Here is a 7,350-nt window from a genome sequence, read left to right as displayed (position 1 = left end):
CTAAGTGAAATAAGCCAGTAAGAGAAAGACAAATACCATATGATTTCACCCATATGTGGAATCTAATGAACAAACTGAGCTAAGAAGGAAAATGAGGACAGACTCAGAGATGGAGAGCAGATGACAGCTAGTGAGGGGGGAGGTTAGGAGGTGGAGGACTTGAGAAAAAAGGGAAAAGGGCTCATGGACATCAGTGTGGTGATTGCTGGGGGAGGAGAGTATAAAAGGAATTAAAGGTAATGGGAAAATACAATAAAGAAAATACTTTCTAACAAAAAATAAGTATGGTTGACAAGAGGTTGCACGAAATAGACTAGAGGACTATACATAAACTCAGCAGTTCCAAATCAGCAGGACAAAATGCACAGAAAAAGTGCTTTCCCCAGGGCCCCAGCAGCCTAGAACTCTTCCATCAATGAGACAAGCTCTTTTTTTTTGTTAAATAGAAGTTTAAATCTTAGACTTCTTTGTAAAAATATTTTATTTATTTATTTTTAGAGAGAGAGGAAGTTGGAAAGAGAAGGAAAGAAAACTGACGCATGAAAGAAAACACTGATGGGTTGCCTCTGGCATGTCCCTAACTGGGGACCTGGCCCACAACCCAGGCATGTTCCCCTGGCCTGCAACCAAGGCGTATGCCCTGACTTGGAATTGAACTGGCGACCTTTCAGTCTGAGAGACAATGACCAGCATACTGAGCCATATCAGTCAGGCTAGATATAAGAATCTTAAAAAATATATCATTACATTGAATCTAATAATATATAAAAACATATCATGTTTATTCCAGTAATACCAGATTTGTAAAACTTAGAAAATCAGTGTAATTCATTTTTTAAAGTTGAATTTATTGGGGTGACATTGGTTAATAAAATTGTATCCTTTAAGAGGTACAATTTCAAAATACATCAATTGTAAATTGTGTGTTCACCACCCCAAATAATGTCTCCTTCCACCATCATTTATCCCCTCTCTTTACACTCTTCTACCTCCTCCCACCCCACTTCCTTTTGGTAATGACCATACCGTTGTCCATCCATGAGGGTTTTTTCTCCTGAATCCTTTTGTCTTTTTCACCCAGCCCCACTACCCTCTCCCTTTTGACAGCTGTCAGTCTGTTTTCTGTATCTCTGAGTCTGTCTCTTTTTGCTTATTAGTTTGTTTTGTTCATTAGATTCCACATGCAAATGAAATAATATGGTATTTGTCTTTCTCTGACTGTTTTATTTCACTTAGCATAATGTTCTCCCTGTCTATCCATGGTGTCACCAAAGGTAAATTTTGAGTTCACCTGAGGAATTGTGTCGATCTTCAGAAGTTTGCTTCTTGTATATTTATTTTTTAAATTCTCACCCAAGGATATGTGTATTGGTTTTAGAAAGAAAGGAAAGGAGAGAGAGAGAGAAAAAAGAGAGAGGTGGGTAAAGAGAAACATTGATGTGAGAAAGAAACATCAATCAGTTGCCTCCGGTATGTACCCCAATAGGGGAGTGAAGCTGCAACTCAGGTACACCAAGGTCTGTCCACAAAGTATACAACCACATACTGTAAAAAAGAGACATTTATGAAGAAGATACAAGAAACATTGTACGTAGGACAGTGATGTCTCTGTCCCCTTCAAAGTAGACAGCATCTCTTCCACTGTTCAAAACACTGAAAAATCCTTTGTCATGATTTCCATCACCTGCCCCATCATATTTTTCTGAATCTCATCTATGGTCTGAAATCTCTTCCCTTTCCAAGGTAATTTTGGTTTTGGGAAAAGCCAGAACTCAGGGTACCAAATCTTGGCTGTAGGGGGGCTGAGTCACCTGGGTGACTTGATATTGTACAAAAAAATGCAGCATGAGACATGATGCATGAGCAGGCATATTGTCATGATGAGGCTGCCAATCTCCAGTTGCCCATAGCTGCAGCCTTCTGAATCATCTGAATAGTTTCCATGGAGGAATGTTCAAACTTAATGCAAAATTTGATGCAGATTTGTTGCTCTACTCAGTCAGTCATTTTCAATGCAACAGCCACACAGTACACATGCTCACTCAATGGCATCTACCACCCCACTGACTAGTACAGTGAAGTCATCATTGTTCATGTGTGAGCATTCCAGTCCACTCTCCTTGGCTGCAAGGTTACACTGATGTCATGCAAACTGTTCTTGTTATTTTCACAATGGCTGGACTTTTTCCAGACAGACAGGCATATGCCCTAACAGGGAGTTGAACCCACAGCCTTTTGGTGTATGGAATGATCCTCCAGCCCTGAGCCTCCTAGCCAGGGTTGCATACTTATGCTTGATGGTAATGAATTTCATTAAGTTTTCCTTTACCTTCACTGCATGTTTGGCCATGTGCTGCATACCTTCAAATTCTTCATTCTCTGTGTATCCAGTGTGCTATTGCTACTTCAAGTTCCATTTCCTTGGCCTAGAAACTTCTGGGACAGACAGGAAGTAGTACTGTCACCTTAGAAGGGCGATAAGGTGTTACTATGTCCTAGTCAATGAGAGTCAGTGCCATCAAATATTTGGCTAAAGTGTGTGGCTCTCCAACCCCACCCTCCCTGGCTTTTGATGCCTACCTTAAAAACAGTAGTGGCAAAGGTCAACCCAACTCACATTTCGTTTCTTTCAAAATTAGAGTTCCCATTTCTTAGACTTGGGAACTAGTGTACATTATTGCCTGTGATATGAAGGCTTCGATATTTGGGGAAAACATCTCTTCATGCTTGGAAGTCCAGAGCAGAGCTATAATCCCAACCAGTTGAAGCTTCTTAGGAGAGACTGGCTGAACTTGTAAACATTGGTCCATAATAGCAACATATATGTACAGAGTAGCAGCCGAACCTTCGACTAGACTCACATCAGGATGACACATATACATCTTTTTATATTTTGTTGTCCATTCCACAAATTGTGGATTTATGCCCTGGCCATGTGGCTGACTTAGTTGAAGCATCATCCTGTACACCAGAAAGGTTGCCGGTTCCGCCCCTGCTCAGGGCATATATCTAGGTTGTGGGTTCTACCCCAGTTGAACACCTACGGGGGGCAACCAATCAATCTGTCTGCGTGTCTGTCTGTCTATCTCTTCTCACCCCATTCTCTAAAATCAATAAACATATGGTGAGGATTTAAAAAAGAAAGAAATGTGGATTTATGAATGGCAGAACTTCAGGATGCCTAAGATATTGATGGATATCCTTAATGTAGTCGCTGCAGAGCTGAGGGGTCCTCCAATCTCCATTACAATATCTTTGATTTTGCAAAGCGAAGCATCAGAGAAACTTGGCAGAGATTCATCCTTCATGGAGAAATCCTCAGGTGTGGAAGAAAGCCCCTTTGGAGCCAACATTTTTATCTTAACTGGTTTCACAGAACCAATAGGTTCCAGTTGTTTGTGGACGTTTGTTGTTTTGGTGGTTTGTACAGGTACTTTGGTGTTCTGAAGCTATTGATACTTAAGTGGCTCTGGTTCTACTCTATTTCCATTTTTTTCCAAACCTGCCCAACAGAGTGTCACATGACCCTTCACTTTCAAATTAACTCCTGTGTCAAAATTTTCCAGACCAATGTATACCATGGGCATCAGCGCAGTGCTATGAGAGACCAGGGCAGGCAAGAGTGCCAGCTGCATCCAGGGAGGGACACTGACTGGGAGGGAGGGTGCAGGCTTTTGCAGCAGCATTAGGTCTGCATTCCAACCTCACACCACTGGAGATATTATTCCCTGTTGTTTTCAAATGAACAAATCTCAACTAAGCAAACTTGGTGAGTTACAGAACTCATGAGAAGCAGAACGCCATAGGCTACAGAGGCAGAAGCCAAAGAGAGTCTAAGTCAAAAGTAAGCCCCGCCAATCCCTGGATTACTGTCCACTCTGTGGACTTTGGAGGCCAGTGCAGCCCACGCCTCCTAGAGCTAGTCCTGGGAGCTAGCTCTCATGGAGGGTTACGATGAAGTGCCCCCAAAATAAAATAAAGTCAGAAATACAGTAACAATATACATTATTTCATGACAAATTTTCTAAGCCTAATACACTCTGCAATTCTGAGAAATATTGGTGGGACTGAGGAAGAAGGATGTGGAAACTGGCTTCTCCTTATTCTTATGGATGAGAAAATGTTTTTGCTAGAGTTATTAACAGACAGGAAAATGAATAGATGAAAACTGGGGCACTATGGCAAAAGAAAATTGTTATAATTTTAGTGTGTGACATTCTGTATTTATACTTGTATCAATAAGGCACAGAGAAATGGGCAGTACCCTCAAAGAAATATGTTCCCTAATTTTAAAATAATTGAATATTGGTCTTTACATTAGAGGTTGGGAAGTTAGTTCCTTAATACATTTTTTCAATATCTTTGTTAGCAAAATAAAATTTTGAAAACATGCAATATTTAAAATGTGTAGATATTTACAAATATATATCTATTAAATTTATGTAGATTTCTTGGAATGTAGACAGGGAAGAGCTTTAATTCTTCCATTGTCTGTTGGCTTGAAGGGTTGTATATTTGAAGCTTGGTTTTTACAATCTTTTCACCTCAAAGCACATGGTTTGAATATTGCTAGCACGAATAAGTAAAGTGTATTACCCTGAATAATGCCTAGAAACCTACATATTACTGTACCATTTTAAAAATTATTTTTTTTTACATTTTATGATAGGAAATGAATGAGTATAAAATATTCATGACTATGCCCATTATTAGTGGTATCATGAACGGAACAAGTATTTGTTCTCTTGCTCTGTGGCTGTGAACCAAAAATGTTCATCCTAGAGTTTTAGTTTGAAGACAACCAAACACCCCACCTAATGCCCTCAGGACAAGGCATGAATGATTGTGGACCCTGTCCAGTTTATTTCTGAGCTGCTCCATTTTGCATAGCTTTCCCTCACTCCTACCTCTCTGGTGCCTCTCCCTGGCACACCCTGTTCCTTTTGTCTGTTTACCTGCCATGGCTCTGGCTTTACTTTGAGTCTGAGGACTTTCCTGCAGACTCTACTTTCCAGCATTTCAGGTAGGTCCTCCATGCACTACAGTAACTTATAGAGGGCAGGGAATCCACACCCCTCCTTCACTATTCAAGCATAATTGTTTCCAAAGTTAGATTAAAAGCTTAAATTCCTGCAACTGACCTTTAATTATTATTATAATTAATTTTAAAAGGACAATATTTTTATTGACAAAAATAAGCTTGAGAAACAAACTGGTGACATAGATATTGAGTATTTATACTTACGTGCTATAGATGGCTAAAATTTTTATCAACACATCAGTCATGTCAAAAATCCATAGAAATATACATTGGGTTGCAGTTTATGATTTTGCTGCAAGTTCAGACATTATAATTAAAGAGTACTGATGACTTCTGAGAGACATTTTCACCCCAAAAGCTAGAGATGATATTTGGATAATGCAGTGAATTTCGGTGCATGGACATAAGAAACGAAAATACAGGGCATACAGATTAGTGCTGGGAGTAAAAGCCACGTGGACTAGAATATGCTCTCATATGCTTCGAACCTGACTGATTCAACCTGATGTATTTTAAGCAAAGTCCGGAAGGTTGGGGGGCCTCGGGGGACCAACTCTTAGAAGGAAGGAGTGTTTTTCTACTTTCTTTCACCTATTATATATAACATAGTGCCATAGGTTAAGCTTATAACTATTTGTTGAGTCAGTGAATAAAGAGGATTATAAAGTGAGGATCAAAAGGGCTACATGACATGTCAGGCAATATAAGTGACAAAAAAAAAAGGAGAGAGAAGACAGCAAACAAGCAAGCAAGATTGGTGATCAGACTGCAATTTAGTACCACATCTATTAGAACACTATGAGCAGCTTGTCCCCAAGCTGTCTTTGGTAAAAACTTAATAGACATATGCACTAAAGTACTAAAACTTAAGCACATTTCTATTACAAGCAGACAGAAAACACTTGCCAACAGAAAAAAATCATCTGACATAATTTGAAATTTGGATATATTTCTTTCCAAGTTCAAGTTTCTCTTTTCATGCTACTGCTTAAAAAGTCAGACACTCTACAAGGCATGCAAGTATATTTTCGGCAACTATATTGAAGGCCTTTGCTACATTGAGCAAAGGTGTTTTTCCTGGAGTTGAGCCAGTAGTAATAGTATATTGTATTCTAAAAAGAAAAAGTATTCAAAAAGTTTGAATAAAATCATTATCAAGCCATTTATTATTAACAATTAGGAAGCTAAATTATCTCACCAATATCATACTTCTTCCTGTACAATGCATAAAGATAAATAATTTGTGAATTATTTTCCCCTTGTATGCTTGGCTTTCTTTTCTACATGTAATGAGTAATTTTGTGTGAGCCTTTTTTCTTTTACTGTAACAAGGCAGCCAAATAGTTAAATAGAGTCGATTCAAACAGAAATGCATTCTTTTGCTCACATTCCAATTTTAAAGAGAGAATATTGTGTGAAGAAATTGTACATTCTATTAATCCTTCTTTTGATAAGCCAGTATGAACATATGTTTGGAATTGAAACTCATATCAAAAAAGCAGCATATCTGCTGCTTCATTATTCAATTTATTAGAATCTCTAGAGAGCTTTTAACAATGTCTAGTCACAGAGCATGTGCTCTGCATAGATTTGGAAACGGAAAAATTAAACACAGTAGCAATTCATGGATGTATGCTAATGAGAGGCTTAAGTTCTAGGGAATGACCATAAATTTTTAAAGATGCAATACACTAACCATGTGAGAAAATATTTTTCATTACTTTTTCTTGATTCTGAAGGCAGCGAATTAGAGTTTACTATATAATATTGTTTTTGTTTTGCTTCTATATAAACAGGTATTCTATTTTTTTAATTTTTAGGAAGTCATTAGGTCTTTGAACTCTACTCCTACAGGAAAGAATGCTTTGGCTCAATTGACTGATGCTATCCACTGCTTCTTTCCTAAATCAATCACTAATGGAAACTCTGAGATTCAGTGGTTATGAGAGAGAGGTTAGTCTGTATAAGAACCACATCAGCAACAGAGCTTGTTAAAATGTAGCTTTCCAGGCTCAGCCCCTGAGATTTTGATTCAGGAGGCCCAAATGGGCTTTGGTATAAACAAGCTTGTCTGATAAACTCCTTCAGGTGTTGCTGATTCAGGGGATTTTTAACAGTATGGGGCATTACTGTCACCTTCCTTTTACAGATGAGGCAATATGGAAACTTGGAGAGGTTAAGTTACATGACAAAAAGTAACAAAGCTGTTTAGAAACAAAAATAACCCTTACTGAATGCAGCTGGTTTTCTTTGCAAAATTAGAGATTTAATTAGAAATTCAATGCTTTTGACATGACCGGGGTTACTAT

The 7,350-nt window shown here is 38.4% G+C and overlaps 1 pseudogene; it reads right to left on the bottom strand.

The window, feature by feature from the left end:
- Positions 1-1,228: 1,228 nt before the first annotated feature.
- LOC119050557 (G2/mitotic-specific cyclin-B2-like) lies at positions 1,229-3,587 on the bottom strand (annotated as a pseudogene).
- Positions 3,588-7,350: the final 3,763 nt, after the last annotated feature.

This window comes from Artibeus jamaicensis, unplaced genomic scaffold, assembly GCF_021234435.1.
Source record: "Artibeus jamaicensis isolate MK-2021 breed Jamaican fruit bat unplaced genomic scaffold, CSHL_Jam_final contig_387, whole genome shotgun sequence".
NCBI classification, from domain to species: Eukaryota; Metazoa; Chordata; class Mammalia; order Chiroptera; family Phyllostomidae; genus Artibeus; species Artibeus jamaicensis.
This window is presented reverse-complemented; position numbering and strand designations above follow the sequence as displayed.